The sequence below is a fragment of the Thermobia domestica genome, chromosome 9, assembly GCF_964235325.1.
Source record: "Thermobia domestica chromosome 9, izTheDome1.hap1.1, whole genome shotgun sequence".
Taxonomy (NCBI): domain Eukaryota; kingdom Metazoa; phylum Arthropoda; class Insecta; order Zygentoma; family Lepismatidae; genus Thermobia; species Thermobia domestica.
The window spans coordinates 179,007,589-179,030,311 of NC_137462.1; the positions used below are offsets into that span (position 1 = coordinate 179,007,589).

General features: G+C 36.8%; 1 protein-coding gene across 3 annotated transcripts in view; it reads right to left on the bottom strand.

The window, feature by feature from the left end:
- Window positions 1–22,723, bottom strand: part of LOC145660470 (uncharacterized) — a 164,159-nt gene that overhangs the window by 138,886 nt on the left and 2,550 nt on the right. The gene's annotated exons all lie outside the window — the stretch shown is intronic.

Consider the following 22,723-nt stretch of genomic DNA (forward strand, 5'->3'; position numbering starts at 1 on the left):
TGTTTCAAAACAACACCGACAACGTTTGGGAGGCGATTCCTAACACCAAGATGAGACGAAAAGTATAGACCAACCTGGGTGCACAAATGCTTCCTTTCGGAGTTATAGGCTGCCGAAAATATGAAAAAATGGACTTTAAAGGTGCACAGCTTCGAAATTATGGGACCTACAGTAGTCGGGTCAAGACTTTATTTAGGAACTAGTATGTGCCTTATCCAAATATCCATGTTTCAGAATCCTGCTGTATTTCCGTAACAATTTTTATAGAGGTGGTTTGTGAGTACTTCAAATTATAAGACCGTAGCCAAACTCCATCTGCAAAAATTGTTGTGTGAGTACCTTAGGATTCTGAAACACATATTTTTGGATAGCCCACATATTAGTTCCTAAGTGAAGTCTTGGCCCGACTACGGTAGGTTTTATAGTTTCGGAGCTATGGGTCTTTAAAGTTAATTTTTTCATGTTTTTGGCAGCCTATATCTCCGAAAGGAAGCATTTGTGCACCCAGGTTGGTCTATACTTTTTGTCTTATCTTGATGTCAGGAATCATCTCCCAAACGTTGTCGGTGTTGTTTTGAAACCCCCTGTATAAATATACATAGGGTAATTCTTTACAGGGTTTACAACTTTAACTCTTTATTGGAACCACATATAGACTTGGTTTATATGTAATACTGCACAACACTTCAAGTTTGACTCATGTAGTGAGTAGTTGCGGAGTTGACCATACGCGGCCGCGGCACTACCGGTCAGTCGTTGAAAATGGCGACTTTCAATGGTGCGGAAAAATCCAAGTGCGTGATTTGGTTTGAAGAAACGAAGTCAGCAACGAGTGTACAGCGTAAGTTTCGCACATAATACAGCAAGGAATCACCCAGCAGACCAACACTGTACAAATGTCACCAGACACTTGTTGAAACAGGTGTTTCTGTGCGACACACAAAGGCTTCAGGGCGCTCACCCGTGATTAACGATATGGTGGAAGCAGTTAGAGGGAGTTTCGTCCGCAGTCCTCGAAAATCTACACGATGTGCATCACAAGTAACTGGTATCCCTCAGATCACTGTTTGGCGTATATTGCATAGGCATTTGTCCATGAAGCCATACAGACTGAGATTGGTTCAAGCACTGAGTGAAGCTGATAAACATACCCGACATGAATGCTGTGTTACCATGTTGGATCGCATTAGAGGTGATGAACCATTCTTGAACGATGTGGTATTCAGTGATGAATCAACTTTTCACCTTTCCGGCCAAGTCAACACACACAATTGTCTTATTTGGGGCACGGAAAATCCACATGCGCACGTGGAGCTGGTTTGTGACAGCCCCAAACTGAATATGCTTTGTGCTGTTTCCTGAGCAAAGGTGTATGGATCATTCTTCTTTGCTGAGAGCACTATGACCAGCATCGCCTATCTTGATATGCTCCAGAATTTCCTTGTTCCCCAGTTAGATGAAGATGACCACGATAGCCTAATATCGAAGTGTCAGGACGATTAATAGTAACATGGAAACCTTTATGGTAGATAACTGAGATGCGTAACGCAGATGAAATTTAGTTACCCATATTAATTATATTGAACATTTTGCACAAAATGTATTACTTCAAAAGTTATCAGTTTATACAAATTTTCAAATTTATTCGGTTCCACAAGTAGATCTTACGTCATGAGCGCCATCTTGGAAAAGCGGTGATTTATACTCCAGAGATGCGTGTCTGTTCAGAATACTAAAATCAGAAATCCGGTTACTTACAGGTCAAAGACTCTGAAGATGGCTAATTTTCTTTTTCAAGATAGCCGGGAACCTTGGTCATCTGCTGACTGTTCGCACTGCTAATCTTTGCTGGTTGCTATTATGGCGTCCAGTAACTATTGACCAGCGGGGGTGTTTCACATTAGGTTGATAGATTTTGTGAGAACTCAGCAATCGAAAACTTTCTAGGTTGTTTCGAAATTGTAATTTTTTTACAGGTTCATCAAACAAATAAAATAATTTTTGTAATATAATAAATTTCTACATCGAGTTCTCTCACCCCCTCTTCTGCTGGTCTTACACTTTCGTCTTCTTCTTCTTCTATACCTAACTACTAGTGCATTACCTATTTTATGTATAATTAATAATTCACACTATTATTAACTGCATTAATTCAGAAAAATCAGTATATCAACAAACTATCATTAGAATTATGTTTACTTTCTTCCAATTTAATAATTTTTACTTTTATAAACACAATCTTAAGGTTCCTGTGCCTTCCCCCTTGTCCGAGCACTTCGCCTTTTCGCCACCAGATGCTCACTTTTTCATTTAGCAATCACTGCTGGCACCTCTACTGGGAAGAACTGAAAGATCGTACCGCTCAGTTTAATGTGTCCAGGATATCCACACTTGAAGTGCGCGGGGAGAGGAATCCAACAGTTTTTTTTTTTTTCTTTTTCGTGCACCTTCAGTCAGTCAGAGTCTATTTTTACAAGCCGTGTTGTTCAGCCGCAGGGCAAAACCTCAACCATTGATGAGTAACATAAATCTTTTCTTTTTGCAGGTAGAAATAGAGTTTTTGTACGAAAAACGGGAATTAGGTTGCAGAGAACGTCATTCGCATCGCGTTGACAAATTTTCTTTCGTCCGTTTATCACATGAAACTCTTTTCTTTTTTTTCGATTATTACCAGAATATGAGATAAAAAAAACAACCTAAATGGTTCTTTGTATACAGAAAACAAACAAACAATTCTAATATTTTCTTACATATCAGTATTATATGATTTTTTTTCTGAAGTGTATGATGCATGAAAAATAGACAGAATGAATTTTGACTTTTCTATTTGTCCCTATCCTTCTGAGTAGAGAGAATGTTGTGGCGCAATTAAAGAGCCTGCAGGGCCCGCAACATTGAGAGGCCCAGAACAGAAAGAAGCCCATTTCAGTTTCGAAGTTAAACTTTACAATGTTAAGATGTTAAAAATTATATGATGTTCCAACTATATCTCATTTTTACCTATGAAGACGGTAACACCTGAGCGATTATTTAGTAAATTAAATGCCAACAAAACTTTTACTGACCAGTGAAAACATTATGACCACTCGCTACTTTTTGAACGAAATCATCGGGCTGAGATAAGAGCTACAAGGCATAACACAACAACGCGCCAAACACGACAAGAATCTCACTCGATTGGTCAGTGTGGTGTTTGTGCCTTGAATGGGGAAGGACGACGATATATCAGGGTGACTAAATGCTGGGAGCTTCATTTTGGAAACAGCGCGACTTGTCGAGTTTTCGCGATCTGCCGTGCTTATGTATTTCAAAGATGGGAAAAGGACAGTGAAACCAGCATCGAACCAAACAACAAAAAGTGGGACGACCACACCTCATTAAAAATGTCGGATGTCGTAGACTCTCGAAGTTGGTACAGCAGAATAGACGAAAACTATAGCACAACATAATAATAATAATAATGTGCATTTTTTGCATATGAGCAAGTTGTGACTCACTAGATAGAACATAGAAAGTCAAAACTGTTCTCTGTAAATTTTACGTGACTCACGAATGTGGAAAGAGGGGGTCCGTTTAACATTTTTGCGGGTAGGCCCATAAGTCCTTACTTACGCTACTGAGAGAATATAAGGTAAAATAATAACACCAATACATATATATATATATATATATATATAAACTCCTGGCGCAACAGTCCCTTGTGATCTGAGTCTGCAGCGGGCTTATGTTAGTGGTAAGCACTACTACACCCAACGTCGCCGGCTGTCTAGATTGAAGTCCGCTATCTTTTAGTTTCCCAACTTTTCTCTCGATATTTGGTCAACACAGAAATGTTTGAGTGCCACACCGGGAATTAAACCCTGGACGATGCACACCGTATCACTTTCGCTAATCATTTGGTAAAATTCAGGTTAGGGTGGTACTGAATTATTTTTGGAATATGCCATTTCTCATAAAGTAAAGTTCAAAAGTATTGTGACAAGACATAATTAAAAAGCTCATTATCAACCACGTATTATTGCCTCTAATATCTCTAAAAGTTTTCGAGTTATGTGTCAAAAATAGTTGAAACACTTGTAGTTAGTTTAGTAACTTGAAGAAGATAGTGGACTTATACATACATGATTAGAATTGCTCCAATTTTTATTTTTATTCTTTCTCGTAAAGAAATACAAAATCATAATTTCAACCATTTTGATACATTTTTCATAATTTGAAGCGCGAACAGCCGGTTTCTTTCCTTACGTTTTGAACTTGAGATTTATGTTCTCCTTGTCACTTATAGTGAAAGTCATATAATGACATGGGTCCCAAAGCTAGAATATATTATGCGACAGAGGTAATGACAATGTTTGTCATTTCATCTCTCAAGATCTGTTAAATTTGACATTTATTGAATGATATCGGTTTTCTAATACGAATAAATTTTTCGCAATAAGGTGCGTATAGTGGTCGTAAGAAATGACAAAAGATACCACTGACCTTTATAGTTTGACTCATGCTTTTTCGATCATGGTATTCCCCTTAAATTTTGTAAAGGACAGTATCATTTTAATTATCTTAACCTAATTTCCTAAAGCCTCTCATTCGTACGCTAAAAAAGATTTCTATTTTTTATGTATAAGAATTCAGGGAATGCAAATTTATTCAAAATTCCTTTGCAATTAAATTCGCCTAAACAGATATTCCTTCGAGATTTCTGTATTTTGAAAACAAATTCACGATTTCAGTTCTTTGTATTTACTTGTTTCCATGTTTTTTATATCAATGCTGTATGATCAGTTCCCAGAATTACTTTAGTTCCCCGGTAAATCCATTTATAACAAGAACCAAATACTGCTACAATTTTAATGTGGTTTCAGGAGAATCTGTATATCTCATCCTTTTGTTACTCTCTATATATTCATCTACTACGTAAACAAACATCAGTGAAAGAAAGAGGCTGAGAGCTAGCATGTGCTCCGTGAGGAACGTTGTCATTCCTTTCACTGATATATCTAGAGAGTCTAGTGTTGCCACGAGACGAAACGAGACTTCTGGTTATGTCGTCTCGTCTAGAAAAGATGTGCCCGTCTCGTCTCGTATCGAATGGTTCTGTCTCGTCTCGTGGCAACACTAGAAAGGCTGAGGCCCACAAAGAGCTGTTATACCAAGTGGTTAAAATTACAACTTTTAACCAAGTTTGGTTAACAGAGTACAACACAATCTTCCAGCAACGACTGCTTAGTTTCGACTGAACCCGTAATTACTTCGATAGGAACATTTGTCAATACCGTCAGTACAGTCGAAAGGCAAGATTTCCCCATTTATTCTGATATCCTTTTTTCAGAACCCCTGGCGCCACTTCAACAAATAAGGAGGCCTATGTAACTTTCCCATTTAAAAAATGGTTTATCTTCGAATAGCATCATAAAAAGATAAAAAGGATAATTTTTATTGTCAAATCAGAATCTTTTCAAAACTCAGTATCGAGAAAGGCTGACATGTTTCTGTCTTGGTTCGGAACGAAAAAGACCATGAAACAATAGTTAGTTACTGATAAAATTGCCACTTCTACTCGTACTTGTACTTCTATAACAGGATTTTTAAACGTAGATATCTCCACCAGCCCCTGGAATAAAATCTTCTGAAAACTGATCTCACTAAACGCTTTACATTGTATTTGAATGTGGAGCACTATCACAAAATAATTAAACTTAAATCGATTGAAAAATGGAAGTGAAAGCTGTTTGTAAGAATCATTTTTAAAAAAATGTTTTAGGTATTCCCTGTTCTTTGTAGGATTTGAAACATTGAATCATTTGGATCATTTGAAATAATAAAAGATGGTATACCTTTCGAAGGCAAATAATTTATTCCGAGTTAATAAATTTTAAGCAAATTCAGAAACTGTGTTTGTATTTTTCGAGACACGAGACGAGACATTTCACGAAACGTTTTGTATTGTATCATGTCTCGCTTCAAAGAATCCTGTCTCGTCTCGTTGCAACACTAAGAGAGTCTTACGCATTCTCTTTCCAAGAAAATGAGCTAGAAACTTGAAAAGCGCATTCAGTCAATTGTTATCATAGAATATACTATGGGCATAGCCACTGATGTGTAGAAGGTGACACAGGCGGAATTTGTTTATGGTGAGTTGGAGCCGTGGGGCTCTATTATTTGGATTGGAAACATTGGTTCAAAAATATTTTACATTTAGCATACATACACACACACACACTCACACACACACACACACACACATATATATATATATATATATATATATATATATATATATATATATATATATATATATATATATACAGAGTGAATCAAAAGTCTAGACACGGTGGAATAAATCGAGAACTTAACTTCGAATCGAAAAATCAAAAAACACGTGTTTAGTAATATTAAAAAAACTATCTGATGAAACCAAACTCGACCCTCTAGACCCACCCCCTGGGGGCTGGGGTGGGGTCAACTTTGAAATTTCAAATGGAAACCCCAATTTTTGATTGCAGATTTGGATTCTACGGCCAAAACTATGTAAGGTTTCATCAACACTTTTCCATCGATGCATTATATGGCGCCATAATCGGCGAAAGTAAATTAACTGTTTGGGGTGAAAAAGAAAGACATTTTGCTGTTAGACCGAGAATCGTTACCAACAGATCCGTCACCGTTAACGACCTGCCACTTATAAACGAATCGCTCAGGTGAAAGTCGCTTTAACATGTGAATGAACGAACGAGCAATGCCATCCCAATGTTGCAATCCCATGTCACGTGCCACTAAACGTGTTCATAATTCACACATCCATACGTTGCATGTGAGAAGAGAGAACAATAATGAAATGAATAACACACACACACACTCACACACAGGTATCACTTCTTGTACAAATGCTCCACTATAATGCCCAAATTACAGGTTACGCCTATAACCTTCGTCATGTCTATCCCGAACGAAAGTTCGATCAACGTACTTAAGAGGACTCCATGCCACGAAAATGAAATGAAATTTTTGAGTTTTAGGTCCCACGATTTTGCCGGTTAGGCTAAAGGAGACGGTGATTATGAGAGAGATGAATGAAATGGTGGAATTAAGAAAGTGGGAGGAAACGGGAGATCCCCGAGAAAACCCACGCATACGGTGTTTGTGCACCACAAAGTTCATTTGGCGGGAGCAGGTTTTGAACCCAGGACCCCAAGCACCAGAGGTGGACGCTCTACCACTGAGCCACCGTGGCCCTATCCATGCCAAGAAATTAAGGTGGTACCATTCATATGTATTGAAATGTGCACTCTGTTCACACAATGCTCTTTAGTGGTAACTCCTTTAGTTTTGAAATTATATTGGAACGACAGAATCTAATCTTGTCTAGGGTCCGATGTGATCAATTTATTGATGACACATTAATAATGTCGTATTTACGATTTTGTTTCGGGAGGGGCTTTGCTAACTTTCGGGGGGCTCTGCCTGGAAATATGAAAATTCTGCAAGATATTTCATATACTTTACTATACTAAGTAAGATTTCGGGGGGGGGGGGCTTAAGCCCGGAAGCCACCCCCCTAAATACGCCACTGCACATCATAGACATTTAAAAATTAAAGGATGAAAGAATTAAAAATAAAACATACTATTACAGACTGCTACCCTTTACAGACTACTACTACTACTACAACTACAACTACTAGCAGATAATAATAATAATAATAATAATAATAATAATAATAATAATAATAATAATAATAATAATAATAATGAGAAGAAGAAGAAGTAAAGAAAGAATTCAATAATAATTTCACCCATCTAAAACTATGCGAGACTGCGAGCAGTCTCGTGAGTCGCAGTCCGACTATTCGCAAAAGTCAGGCGAAATGATGGCGAAAATCATGATGCCGTCGCTTCGGGGGACGACGTCGTGCCACTGCTGGACCAAGACAACCGTCTGTCTCATAGCTGCCGTTCCTGAACAGCGCCGGGGCCGTCACGGTGTTCGCTGCCAAGCCGACTAATAGGCAGCCGCCTTTGAACCAGCACTAGCACATCCTTTTCGCTGCTGTCACCCAATAATCGACGACGGTCGGACAAACTTCGTCGGCAATTGTTCATGGGGAACGTCTCGGTTACAAAACCTAATAGAGGTTCGGATCTCACTTTCAACTGTAGGTCCCATCTCTCTCGTCTCACTGCGGAAAAGGAACGATAAACATCCTAACAAACCCAATAGTCACACATTTTCTTTTGTTTTTTGATCACATGTATACTTCTTTCATCACGTCCACAGCATTGAAGCTAATTAAAGTTCATATAGGAAGTTCTCCTGATTTCGCCATTACAGCGCCACGTCACACAGCGACAACGATGTTTCGACTAAATCTTATACAGGTTTGTGCGCAGAATCCGACTCTGCAATAAGAAATAAAAGCTTCCATTTCAAATCTTTCAGCTAACCCCACCTAGCGGTAGGGTGGGCTATCGTGTTTGGTACCATTGAATAACTTTGTTGATCCGACGCGTATTTCTCAAAATACTGCACCTTGTACAGACGGTCGGAGCTAATATCAAGCTCATAAACGAAGAGGGGAGCATCTAATTTCGCCGATTACAGCATGATATCACACATCGACGAAAAAGTTTTGATTATAACTTACATTATTTGAGATGCAGTCTCCGAATCTTCAATAAAACATTGGAGTTTCCATTTGAAAAATCAATGCCCCACACTCCTTTCCAGAAGGTGGGGGCGGAGTGTTGTGTTTGATATCATCGGATAGCTTCTTGAAACATATTAAATACGTTTTTTTTTTTTTTTTGCGCTTTTATGATCAGAAGTGTATTTCCCCAGTTACTCTACCGTGGCCAAACTTTTGGTTCACCCGTTATTTCAAACATAAATTAGCTTGACAGTTACAGGTTATTTTTGATAATTTCACACCATTCGAACATTTGCACGTTATAGGGCCAATTCTACACTATCCTGATACTTTTTAATCGTCAGATAAGATAACACTGGTCACAGTGGTCATGTGTTATTTTGTGTAAGATGAGATCTACTACCGCGACAAGGTTGGATCATTCCGATAATTTATCTTTATCAGAGAATGGTACAATCGACCCTAATGAATGTCATATTTTAGCGATTAGAAAACAGTTATATCAATACATTTTCATCTTAGACACAGAAGTCAAAAAACACCATAGTGCAATAAGCAGATACTTCAATAGCTATACTTTTCTTCAATTTTCCTTTTACTTTTAATTGTTTTATTTTTTGTCCTCTACTCGCCGCTTTTGAATTTTCTGGTTTGCAACACTGATACTGCCCGAAGCACGAATGAAGAAGGTGTGCCTTTCTCTGTGTCTTCTGTCTGTGTGTAGTGTGTTTCTATCCAGTGACGAGAAGGAACAGAGAAGTGAACCAGTGACACTGAACGAGAACAGAGGTCGGAAATACCACCAAGCTCATGAACGAAATGGGAGTATTTAGGGGCCATTTATTTTCCCCGATTACTGCGCCATGTTATGCATCGACGGAAAAGTGTTGATGAAACTTTACATAGTTTGGGCCGTAGAATCCAAATCTGCAATCAAAAATTGGGGTTTCCATTAGAAATTTCAAAATTGACCCCACTCCAACCCCCAGGGGGTGGGTCTAGAGGGTCAAGTTTGGTTTCATCAGATAGATTTTTTAATATTACTAAACACGTGTTTTTTGATTTTTCGATCCGAAGTTAAGTTCTCGATTTATTCCACCGTGTCCAGACTTTTGATTCACTCTGTGTATATATATATATATATATATATATATATATATATATATATATATATATATATATATACGTACACACACATATACACGTACATGTGTGTTACATATACTTTAATTAATGTGTGGACCTAAGGACAAGGTCCCGTTCGCCCGCCCAAAAACCGCCTCTGGGAGGTGGGTTGGAAGCGCACCCCTGAAACATAGAATTATCCTTATCGTAAACTTCTGAGATAGACTACCCCCGAGGAATAAGTAAATAAATAAATAAATAAAAATAGTTTCTTAATGTTTATCTTCCGTATACGAGTAATTGAAAAATTTTAGTGTCTCAACAATGAGAGCCGTATATAGGTGATCCTGCGTTCCTGGCGGAACTTCCCTAGTTGCGGACAAAATTTCACACTATACCCTCTTTCGGCTCTCTCCCCCACGGTAGTTTTAAGAATTTTTATCTATTATCTACTCCCTTGGAGTAACTGTTGCTCTGTATTTTCAGGGGCTTGCAACCGTCAGAATGAATATCTTGGCTGCTTTCCCAGCTACCCATTCAGCATGCAATAGATACATGCAATAATAATCAAATCCCACACAAACTACTCTGCCCATCAAATATTTTAACATGGAAAGTTCTTTTACGCAACGTATTTCGTTTGTTTAAAATGGAATAGACCTAAATACATTTTTTTAAAAATGTTCTTCTGGAGATTCGATAACGAGATCGCTCACATCATAAAATGAGAGAATTAGTCCTCTGACAATCTGGTAGAAATACAACATGCCATATATACATTACTGTGATTACATTGCTATTTATTCAATGATTATTTTGCTTAGAGCTTTCTTACTCTCCAGGGTACTCTTCAAGGGTATACAATTACTCTTCACTTATGTCGCGAAAAAATCTTCAGCTTGCAAATTTATTTCGAGAACTTCTTATTCCCTAATACATGTTTATTCTCTCAATTTGCACGTACAACCGACAAACTTACACAGAATCTCAACAGAGTTCAAATGTGAGGTGACTGCTGTGAAACACAGGTCAGTCATATGGGAGGGGCTTTTAGAGTGTAATTCTAGGAACGCTGTAGGGGGCCATATCGCTCCATCTGAGACAAAAAAGAAAAGAAAAGAAAAGAAATATGCCGGCACACAACTAATTCACACTGGTTACAAAGCAGGCACAACAAAGTTCTGAATGAAATATGTTTATTTTTTTGCACTATTCCATTTTCCGAACAATAACATTTACCGATGACTTGTTAGCCCCTCCACCACAGCCACCATGAAAACAAATTCAATCGGAATTTGGCCAGCTCGTTTGATCACGAATAATTATCGTTTTATCCCAACGCATAATGACGTATTACACACAATTTGGCTCGAGTTTGTTAGCCCTTGATAATCGACACGTACCACTCCATAGATATTTCAATCGTAAATAGGTAAGCAAAGTTTCGTTAGTTTCTGGTAGAAAGTATGACAGATAAAGTTGATTGTTTATTTAACAATGGTGGCCTCTAACAATGAAACTAACAAGAACAACTGAAATCGACAAGTACCATTTCACAGATATCTCAGTGGTAATCCGATGGGTGTGCCAAGTTTGGTCAGTTTCTGGTACAAAATATAGCAAAGTTGATTCTTTGTTTAACGATGGTGGCCTTCAACAATGAAACTAACAACAATATGTGAAATCAACACGTACTATTCCCTAGATATTTCAATCTTAAATGGGTGTGCAAAGTTTGGTTAGTTTGTGGTAGAAAGTGTGTAAGATAAAGTTGATTGTTTATTTAACAAAGGATAAATCCAATGATTGTTTATTTAAAAATGGCGATATTCAACAATGAAACTAAAACAATATGTGAAATCGACACGTACCATTCCATAGATATTTCAATCTTAAATTTGTGTGCAAAGTTTGGCCAGTTTCTGGTAAAAAGTATGGCTGATAAAGATGATTGTTTATTTAATAATGGTTTCCTCTAACAATAAAACTAACAACAATATTTGAAATCGACACGTACTATTCCATAGACATCTTAATCGTAAATGAATGTGCCAAGTTTGGTTAGTTTGTGGTAGAAAGTATGGCAGGTAAAGTTGTTTGTTTATTTAACAATTTAGAAATCCATCGATTGTGTATTTAACAATGGTGGTCTTCAGCAACGAAACTAACAACAATACATGAAATCGACACGTAGCATTCCCTAGATATTTAAAACATAAATTTGTGTGCAAAATTTGGTCAGTTTCTGGTAGAACATATGGCAGACAAAGTTGATTGTTTACTTACCAACAATGGTAGACTAAAACAATGAAACACAACAATATGTGAAATCGGCAAGTACCATTCCCTAGATATCTCAGTTGTAATCCGATGGGTGTGCAAAGTTTGGTCAGTTGCTGGTAGAAAGTGTGGCAGATAAAGTTGATTGTATATTTAACGATGGTGGCCTTCAACAATGAAACTAACAACAATATGTGGAATCCACACGTACCATTCCCTAGATATCTCAATCTTAAATGGGTGTGCAAAGTTTCTTCACTTTCTGGTAGAAAGTACGGCAGATAAAGTTGATTGTTTTCTTAACAACGGTTGCATCTAACAATAAAACTAACAACAATATGTGAAATCGGCACGAACCATTCCATTGATATCTCAATCGTAAATGAGTGTGCCAAGTTTGGTTAGTTTGTGGCAGAAAATATGACAGATACAGTAAAGTTGACTATATATTTAATAATGGAGAAATCCAACGATTGTGTATTTAACAATGGTGGTCTTCAATAATGAAACTAACAATAATATGTGAAATCGACACATAGCATTCCCTAGATATTTCAACTTTAAATGGGTGTGCAAAGTTTAGTCAGTTTGTGGTAGAACGTATGGCCGTTAAAGTTGATTGTTTATTTAACAATGGTGACCTCTAACAATGAAACTAACAACAATATGTAAAATCGACCCATACCGTTCCATAGATATCTTAATCTTAAATGAGTCCGCAAATTTTGGTTAGGGTGTTGTAGAAATTGTGGCAGTAAAACTTGATTGTTTATTTAACAATGGTGGCCTTCAACAATGAAACTAACAACAATATGTGAAATACACACGTACCATTCCCTAGATATTTCAATCGTTCATGAGTGTGCAAAGTTTGGTTAGTTTGTGGTAGAAAGTATGGCAGATAAAGTTGATCGTTTATTTGACAATGTAGAAATCCAACGATTGTGTATTTAACAATGGTGGTCTTCAACAATGAAACTAACAACAATATGACAAATCGATACATATTTTTCCCTAGATATTTCAATCTTAAATGGGTGTGCAAGATTTGGTCAGTTTCTGGTAGAACGTATGGCAGATAAAGTCGATTGTTTATTTAACAATGGTGGCCTCTACAATGAAACTATCAACAATAAGTGAAATCGACACGTACTGTTCCATAGATATCTCAATCGTAAATGAGTGCCCCAAATTTGATTAGTTTGTGGTAGAAAGAGTGTAAGATAAAATTGTTTGTTTATGTAACAATTTAGAAATCCAATGATTGTTTATTTAACAATGGTGGCCTTCAACAACGAAAGAACAACAATATGTGAAATCGACACATACCATTCCATAGATATCTCAATCATTCATGAGTGTGCAAAGTTTGCTTAGTTTGTGGTAGAAAGTATGGCAGATAAAGTTGATCGTTTATTTAACAATGGAGTAGTCCAAGGAATGTTTATTTAACAATGGTGATCTTCAACAATGAAACTAACAACAATATTAGAAAACGACACATATCTTTCCCTAGATATTTCAATCTTAAATGTGTGTGCAAGGTTTGGCCAGTTTCTGGTAGGAAGTATGGCAGATAAAGTTGATTGTTCATTTAACAATGGCGGCCTCTAACAATGAAAGCAACAACAATAGGTGAAATCGACACGTACTATTCCCTAGATATCTCAATTGTAAATGAGTGTGCCAAGCTTGGTTAGTTTGTGATAGAAAGTATGGCAGATAAAGTTGATTGTTTAATTAACAATGGTAGCCGTCAACAATGAAACTAACAACAATATGCGGAATCCACACGTACCATTCCCTAGATATTTCAATCTTTAATGGGTGTGCAAAGTTTGATCAGTTTCTGGTAGAAAGTACTTAAGATAAAGTTGATTGTTTACTCAACAATGGTGGCCTCTAACAATGAAACTAATAACAATATGTGAAATCGACACGTACCATTCCCTAGATTTTGTAACGTCCATTAACCAGATTATATCCGTTTTTGCTTAATTTTTGAATTGTTTATTTTATTTTTGATTGTTTTAATTTTATTAGTTGTATATGTTAACATTGGTGACGGTGGCGCCATCTATCGTTTTAGACACAAACTATTTGGACGTTATGAATAACCTTAATATTCCCACTATTATCAATTAGTTGAGTCTGGTAGTACCAAGCGAAAATTCCACTGAATTATGATTATTATTAGGCCTAACGCCCGATTGATATATGCATATGATTTTCAGCATGTATAAGTTGGATTCAAATCTTGGTGAGTAATAATAATATATTTTTCAAATTAATAAAGTGTGTAATACAAATCCCCCTTTTTCTATTCAACTACTTAGTATGATTTTAAAGTGTACTAGTAATATTTTGTTATTATTATCGGAATTATATTTGTATTACCGTAGTACAGTTCTTCGTCAGCACAATGCACATTGTGGCACCGGTTAATTTATTTATACATAATTATATTCTACCTAACAGTATAGGTTTTACAAATCAAACGTGGGCTCAGATATAGAATAATAGCCTAAATCTATATGGGTGATTCCACGAAAAAGGGAAATTTTCTGTCACGGGCATTTCTTCAAACTACTACTAGAAAGAATCACCTCATTTTTATTTTGTTTGGTAGTAACCGTCACAAAGTAGGTATGCCATGTATAACAGTTTGCAAATATAACACGAAACATACGTAAAAACTTAATTATTACCCAATTTCTCAACACCGCGGGCTGTCACAGACTACAGTTGACTGATTTTAATCAATAAATTACAACTGACGTCGCAAATCAAACATCATTTAATGGTAATTAAATGGAAGAGAACACTTCAATGTTTCGGTTTTGTGGAAAGTAAACCTTTATAACGATTATTTTCGAAAGCTTGACTATGCTTCGTTTCTGTCACCTCTATTTTGTCTCAACTCCATGGCAATAGAAAAAATTATCATTGCTCTCAACAGATAGCATGGTCGACCACATTGGCAACACCCACAAGAAGACAAGGCAGACATGTTTGACTGAAGAACAGAAAAAGTTGTGTGCATGTGTTAAAAGCTATAGGAAAAGTATTTTTGTGTGTGGAAAGCAGGTGCGTATATTAATTGATACTCAACACCATGGTATTTATTATTGAATGTATTTGTATGGTATATACCTTTTTTCCCTTGAGGAACCTACGCCTTAACGTAGAAAATTCGTACAAAATTACTCACATGTACTGGTTAAAAATAAATTATATTCGATTTTCTGAACTCCATGGTTCTCGACTCCATGTCCATCTGAAAACTAAGGAATCCACGGTGTTGAGACAAGTTCACGCAGTTGATAATCCTATAGTGTTTGTTATGCTTATGCTCTTCCAAATATTTGTTCTTTCAATATATTGATAGAAATAAAGCTCGTTTATGGTCTAGTGACTAGTATGCTCGCCTTCCGTGCGTGGTTCTGGGTTTGTTTCCCGGTGGAAGCTCAAAAATTAATGGTGTTTACTTCGCACAGTGAGGCAATTGAAACACTCATTTGAGTAGAGATGTACTGAAATCTGATCGCGCAGACCATCGCAATGGTCGTAGGAGCCGACACGCTGACCACGTGTCATTCACACTCAAAGGCCGGCCGGTAGGTCCTAGCCCATTTAAGGAGTGTTTCGCAGAAGTTCAGATTTGGGGCTGTCAGGTAGCCGGAGGTAAAACTTTAGTCAAGTCAAGATGGATGGTATCTGTTTTTAACCTATTGACGTCTCAATCTTATGATCAGCTAATTGTTTTCTTTTCAGGGATTGTCGAAGAGTCTGAGGGCAATGTACGGCAATTTTATGACGCGGATTGGGAGAAATTTCTCCCGGCCTACTAAACCTGACGTTTAAAAAGCGTTGGCAGTTGTCATTCTATGTAGACTAAAACAGCCCTTCCCTGTTTCCTCAAGACATTTCCTTCATTGGAGTGGAAAATGATGGCTACTTAAGAAAGAACATCGAATTATCCAAAGAAAACAGAAATGATGAGTGCCTTACACTGTCATTTAGTGTGCATTATACAGGGCGTTTCAAAACAATACCGACAACGTTTGGGAGGTGATTCCTAACACCAAGATAAGATAAAAAGTATAGACCAATCTGGGTGCACAAATGCTTCCTTTCGGAGTTATAGGCTGCCGAAAACATGAAAAAAAAAAAAAAATGAACTTTAAAGGTCCATAGCATAAAACTATGGGACCTACCGTAGTCGGGTCAGACTCCACTTACGAATCAGTACGTGCGCTATCCAAATATCCATGTTTCAGTCTTGCGGTACTTCCACACAAAACTTCTATAGAAGTAATTGGTGAGTACTTCAGATTATACGCCCGTAGCCAAACTCCCTCTATAAAAATTGCTTCGTGAGTACCTCAGGATTCTGAAACATATTTTTGGATAGTGCACATATTGACAATTAAAATATTAATACCGGTATTAATGTAATCGCTACCGGTACGTTACAAGGATAGCCCGAAAACAGAGCATATATAGTTCTGTTATTTCGTTATGCAGACCCAGAACTTTCCTATTTCCCAATGAGCTTGCTATAGGAGTATACAGCCTTCTTCATTTTGGTTCTCGGCACCCAATTAATGTCTTTCAAAGTGTTGGAATTTGTGCAAGTTATAATGAGATTCGACGATGCGAGTTTATCATATTGTGCTCTACAACCGTTATTACATTTTATTCAGTGGGTCTTTAATATCGCTAATGTCAATACGAAAACACTAGATGGTCATGCATAGGGGGTATCAGAATAAGTATAAGCCTCCTAAAGAAAGAGACACAATTCTCGTCTTCCTCGTCGTGGTTACAATACATCGAACAAGTCAACCAAACACTATTATACATCGAAGTGGATCGCACTGGAGATTGGAAACTGCATTTGCATGCAATCAAATCAATGCTTTCGTACTTCCACGGAGCTGACCATTACTTTTATGCTAAATGTGCGCATCTATATGTTCAGCAGATAGAAGTTTTGAAGGAGAAAATGAATCCTGAGTATAGCACATTTACTGAACAAGGGTATGTTACCATTCGCAGAAAAATATATATTCTAGTGGGGTTACATCACATATGATCATTGAACAAACTTTAATGAGATCAGTGAAAGTTTCTGGAGAGATAACTCAAGGCCGGGAAATAACAGACTCAAAATTAGCTAGATGGATGTAACTACCGGTACACTAATAAATAAATAAATAAATAAAATTTATTGTATGTGTGTTATGTGTTGCATGTGATTGTGTTTACTGTGATGTTCGCTTTCTCGGGACCAAGGTGCGTTTGAGTATATCACCAGTTTAACCAGCTACAAGTCTATGTGGCCATCACAGAAGAATAGCTCGCAACCAGAGATGCACTCATTCACTCCATAATCATGGGAGAAAGAATCGGAACTGCGCTACAAGTATACTATCTGAATGAAGTACTATCTGAAAAAAAAAAAAAAAAAAATGTATACACAAATTTATGAAAATCTTAACCTAAACAACCTACAACGCATTCACACCACACACACACACACACACACACACACACACACTAACAATATTTTTTCCTCGTAAAGACGTTTCAGTTGGCATTCAAGGCCAATGTTTACTCTCGTGAAGCGATTTGCCACTTACTGTGCCTCTGCACCTATATGAATAAACGCACGATATGGAAAATCAGTTGCCCCCTATCAAAATCTTAATAGAACAATTCATCAGCTTCTTTCAGCCAAAGTACAGCTTTGGGATAATCTTTAAACTTTTCATACGTATACTTTAGTAGCTTAAAAAAATCAATGTATATTATATAAATTCGATGCCAGAAAACGTCATTCCTATCCCCTATCCAAATTGTTTACATTAGGGGTCGAAACAATACATGGCCAAACAAGTGAAATCATAAAATAAGAAAAACGAATACGACTGTATATCTGAGATCAGGCTTACTTTGAATTTGTTGATATAGGATGCTCATTCTAAAAGAAAATTACGCCAAAAGAATATACCCTTACGTTGTATCAGTAATTTATTCCATTCCCCCTTTTCCTAAATAAACTTCAGCCGTCACATATTGTCTGAGTAATTAGTAGATCCTTTGGGAACGAAAGGGATTACAAATGTATAGTCGCACTGAAATACGTTACGAAACATACCATCATACTACTGTATCGTACTCGATAAGTTTTGAGGTTAAAAAAAAAAAAAAATCCAATGCAGATTTTCGAGCACTTGACACTTGGTTTCACTCAAGGTTAGAGCTAAACATTACTTACAGTAATCCAGTAGCGATGGGTAAGCACACTACTTGAGATCCAAACTATCATTCCTCAATGAACAAGTACACAATGTCCTACTCACAAACAAGGAGCTTTAATCTTCATTTTCCCAAGTTTAACATTTCACTTCCCTCCGAATAAAGTACATTTGAGATTGAACAGGTTTACCTAAAAATAAACCATCACTATTCTTTCAAAATATTTAAAATTCTAAACTTCAAAAAATTCAGATCATGTCAACACTCGCCATGCCGGCGAAATCAACAAGAAGCTGCCTCACCAAATTTTCACAATGTTTGTTCTGTTCCGTTCAGCTGCTAACTTGTAAATCGCAAAAATTTTGGCCGAATAACTTTTAAAACTAATTTCGCATAACTCTGTTCTGCAGCAACGTTTTTAACCACTTTATTTTCTCTAAAGAATCGACGGGCAGTACAAGGCTACTTGCTCTCCTGAAACTGACGCCATTCAAGACAATAACAAAGTGACGTAATAATACGAAGATCGGCTAATGAGCAAATTACCAGATACTTCAAAGAAAAGCGACCAATTATTGATAATTTCGTAAATCTGTGCTACTGACGTCACATGAGACAAGATTAAAGATGATGAACTTAAATTGAGTAATTTGGACGAATTTCTATCAAGATGGCTGAAAATTGAAGGATTTTTATGAATGATATTTTTTAAATTAAAATTGGAAGAAAATTTCTGAGAGAACTTTCAGGATGTTTTGAGATAGGAAAGGCGTTCTATTGATGAAAATGAAAAGAAATATGTTAAAATCTTTAAAAAAATATAAGAAATCAAGGCAGAAATGAACAAAATATATGTAATCAATGCAAAATAAATCCTAACCTATTCTAAACACTTCCTAACCTAATCCTACCGTCTAACATTATCAAAAGAGATAAATCTCAATATTGCACCACTACAACTTCTACATCTTATCTGACATTGTTATATGATATTGTACAGGGCGTACGAAAATTCCCTAACATGACAACTCCATGTTGGGAGGTATCATGGATACTGTTGTTTCGCATCACCATGAAAGTCATTGAAACATTAGAAAACTTTTGCGTGAGAATTGATAAATATTTTGTGTCTTCAGAACAAAATGTTGAGCTTAGACAGTCCCGCCAGACACTAGATAATCAGGATCTAAAGAAGCTGTCTGACTGGTTATCTCTTCATGATCCCTTTGAAAACTTAGCACCAAAGGACTTACTCATTCACACTGCAAGGGTTTAATTGATGACACTCTGACAAACTCTGATCAAGCAAAAAAGATTGGTGAAACGTCATTAAACTAGATGATAAATGGATTCTTTGGAACTGCAAAACTGGAAAGGAAGAAAAAGTTATTCCAATATCTGCTACAAACAATACCATTAAAATTTGAGAGCAAACTGTGTCTATCAATCAGCTGTAGCTCTTCAGTAGAATTGCAGTAATGCTTCATTCGATAGAGAACACCGATGCCTCCACCTCTATTTGACGAGATGATGATGAGAAAGAGTGCTAAATCAACTCTTTCAACTGTAGCTGAAACTGTTGAGCCATGTGTAAGAGCAGCGCAAAATTTTATGTCTGTAGAAGATGGAGGATATCTTCTTCATGCAATGGTTGGACCAAATCGGACACCTACAATGCGATATGTGAAATGTGTGTGGACTTACAATGTTGAAAATGTCTGCAACCATCGCCTATCACGAAAACGTGGAGACAACAGGAGGTCAATCTGAGTTTTACGGAACTCTGAGAATAAGGATCCACTGATTAACATGCTGAAGTCATATTTTAGTAAGAGTGGGATAACAGTGTACCGATCAGATGGAGATGTTGATACTCTAATTTGCCAAACGGCACTAGATTTTGAGCCGAAATCATAGTTTTGTTGCGGTTGTAGGAACTCGACTCAGACTTTCTAGCCATTTTAATCGCTCACGGACATCTTGGAACGTCATTACTTTTTGTAAAGCCGAAAGTGGGCAAAATTGAAGAAATATGCTATCACATTGGCGAAATACAAAATATTTTTGGACCACTGAAAGATTACTTCCTTTTTCTTCATTCGGCTACTGAATGTGATGCCACATCAGCGATCTTCAGAAAAGAAAAGAAACAGCCTTTAAGCTACTTCAAAAGGATAGTCTGATCCGACCTTCTCTTTGAGCCTTCAATGAAACCATCTTACACTACAGGGTGTTTCTGAAATTGGAGAACTTTATGGAGGTGGTAAAGCATCCTCCTAGACACTCTCAGAGAAGCTAGGAAAAAGCTTTATTCTAATTTTCAACTAGCAAATTTACTACCAACCAATGCGGTTGGCTCTCAACATTCCCTTCGAGTTTATCTGCAAGTGCAACAGTGATATTCCAAGTTTTACCCATTTTGAGAGGGAATTTCTTGCACAACTCACGACCGAATAAGGAGTCTCTTAAGGAGGATGACCATTAATCATTTTACCTATTATCTTTGAATCTATGTTTTACTTCACGGGATTTTATTCAATACGATACACGCCATATAAAACTATTCCAGAATACTGACATGTTTAGCTTTGTTAATATTCATGCAAATGCTACTTAAATGAAATGTTTCGAAGTGAAAATGTGATTTTGATGATCTTTTTTAAAACTAGGTGTTTACATTTCCTACCATCTAGCGAGCACCGGGCGAACTAAATATAAAAAATGATATTTAACTATCAGTTCGTGCTTTTCTTTCAAATTGTCGCTAACAGCTAGGCTCACAACGGAGTAAATATCTCGAAAAGCTATGATCCGATTTTAATGATCTTTTCTTTAAAATGCAGTTTATGAAACACACAATTGAAAATATATGAACATATTTCCACGATTCTCTAATGAATTTAGGAGCTTAAGCACAAAATACTACAGAATGCCTTTCTGAAATGAAGAAATTATCAACTTTGATCACAAATAATCGTTTTAGGTGTGATTTTATTTAAATAAATAATATACCAAATTAAAGTACAGTTCCTGCTGAGCAAAATGGCGTTTTCTAACCTGAAATATCGTTATTAGCTTGCCAGATAGAGGCTGAAATAGAAAACCAGGTGCGTGTGGGATGACGGCCATTTTTGACCGCCATTTTAAGGATGAAGCTCACATGGGATATTTGGGACTTTTGAGATTTCATTGTATTTGACACAAAGAGCAAATCCTGAAAATTTCAGCTTTTTTAAGAATTTTTTTAGCTCGTCGAACTATTTTTACTGGGCTATACATCTTCCGCTTCATTTTTTGCCACGTCATTAGTACTACCAATTAATACCATTGTATACTTGTATGCCATTTCTTTGCAACTTTTAATATAGGAAGCTGCTACCTCATACAGCTTGGCATTTGGTTTCACAAAACCAGTTACGTTGTATAATTCTTCATTTAAACATGAGGCTACACCACGACCGTGACTGTCAGCCAGAATTATAGTTTTACCAGGTGTACGGGATTTTAATCTAAAGTTGATCTTTTGAGTTCCCTTGTACCTACCTAAACTGTTCCTCTGCACCTTGCACTGAGATTTGGTTAATGTTGTAACCGAATGCTTAACTGATGCATTCAACTCATCAGAATTTAATACACTAAATCTGTTTTGGGTACTTCCTTGATACTGTTGGTAAGCAAATTTCTGTCCAGAGGTATTAACAGATTTATTCGTTGGATTTTTTGATCTAACTGTAGTCCACTTATTGTTTACATCTTACACTACTTTATAACATTCTTGTTGAACACAAATATATGCTCTGTCGCGCACTGGATTAACTGTTTGGTTCCCAGACAGCTTCTCTTCACGAACTAATTTACTCAGTTCTTTCTGATAATCTTGGGGCGATGACTTGACTAGCAGCAGTTGATTATTTCTAATATGTTTGTAGTTCGTGCACTTTTTGACAACGTCACTCCAAGTAGGTTGATGTTGTTTTTCACACATTGTTGATTTCAAGCACTTGTGGTCCTTGTTCACTAGTGTACACATATCTTCTATTAATATCATCACAATTTCATGGGGTGTTTCAATTTCTTCATGCAGTTTAGAAATCTTCAAACACAGCGAATCAACAATGTCTCTGTTGTGCTGATTGTCTTTTGTTTCATTTATACACAATATCAAACTCCAAATTTGAGACTGTTTTTCCTTACTTACACCGCTGCATTTACCAAAATCAAAATGTTTCTTACAGATTGAACACTGGCTAAGAGTGCACTATATGCCGAACATTCATTGGAACCGACTCCTCGGAACAGTTCAGAGATCAGTTCCCAAAAATAATCCCATGAATCGAAGCAATCGAAAAGTATATTCTGGACAAGTTCTGCAGACCACCTAATAAGCAATCATAATCTTACTTCGCACCG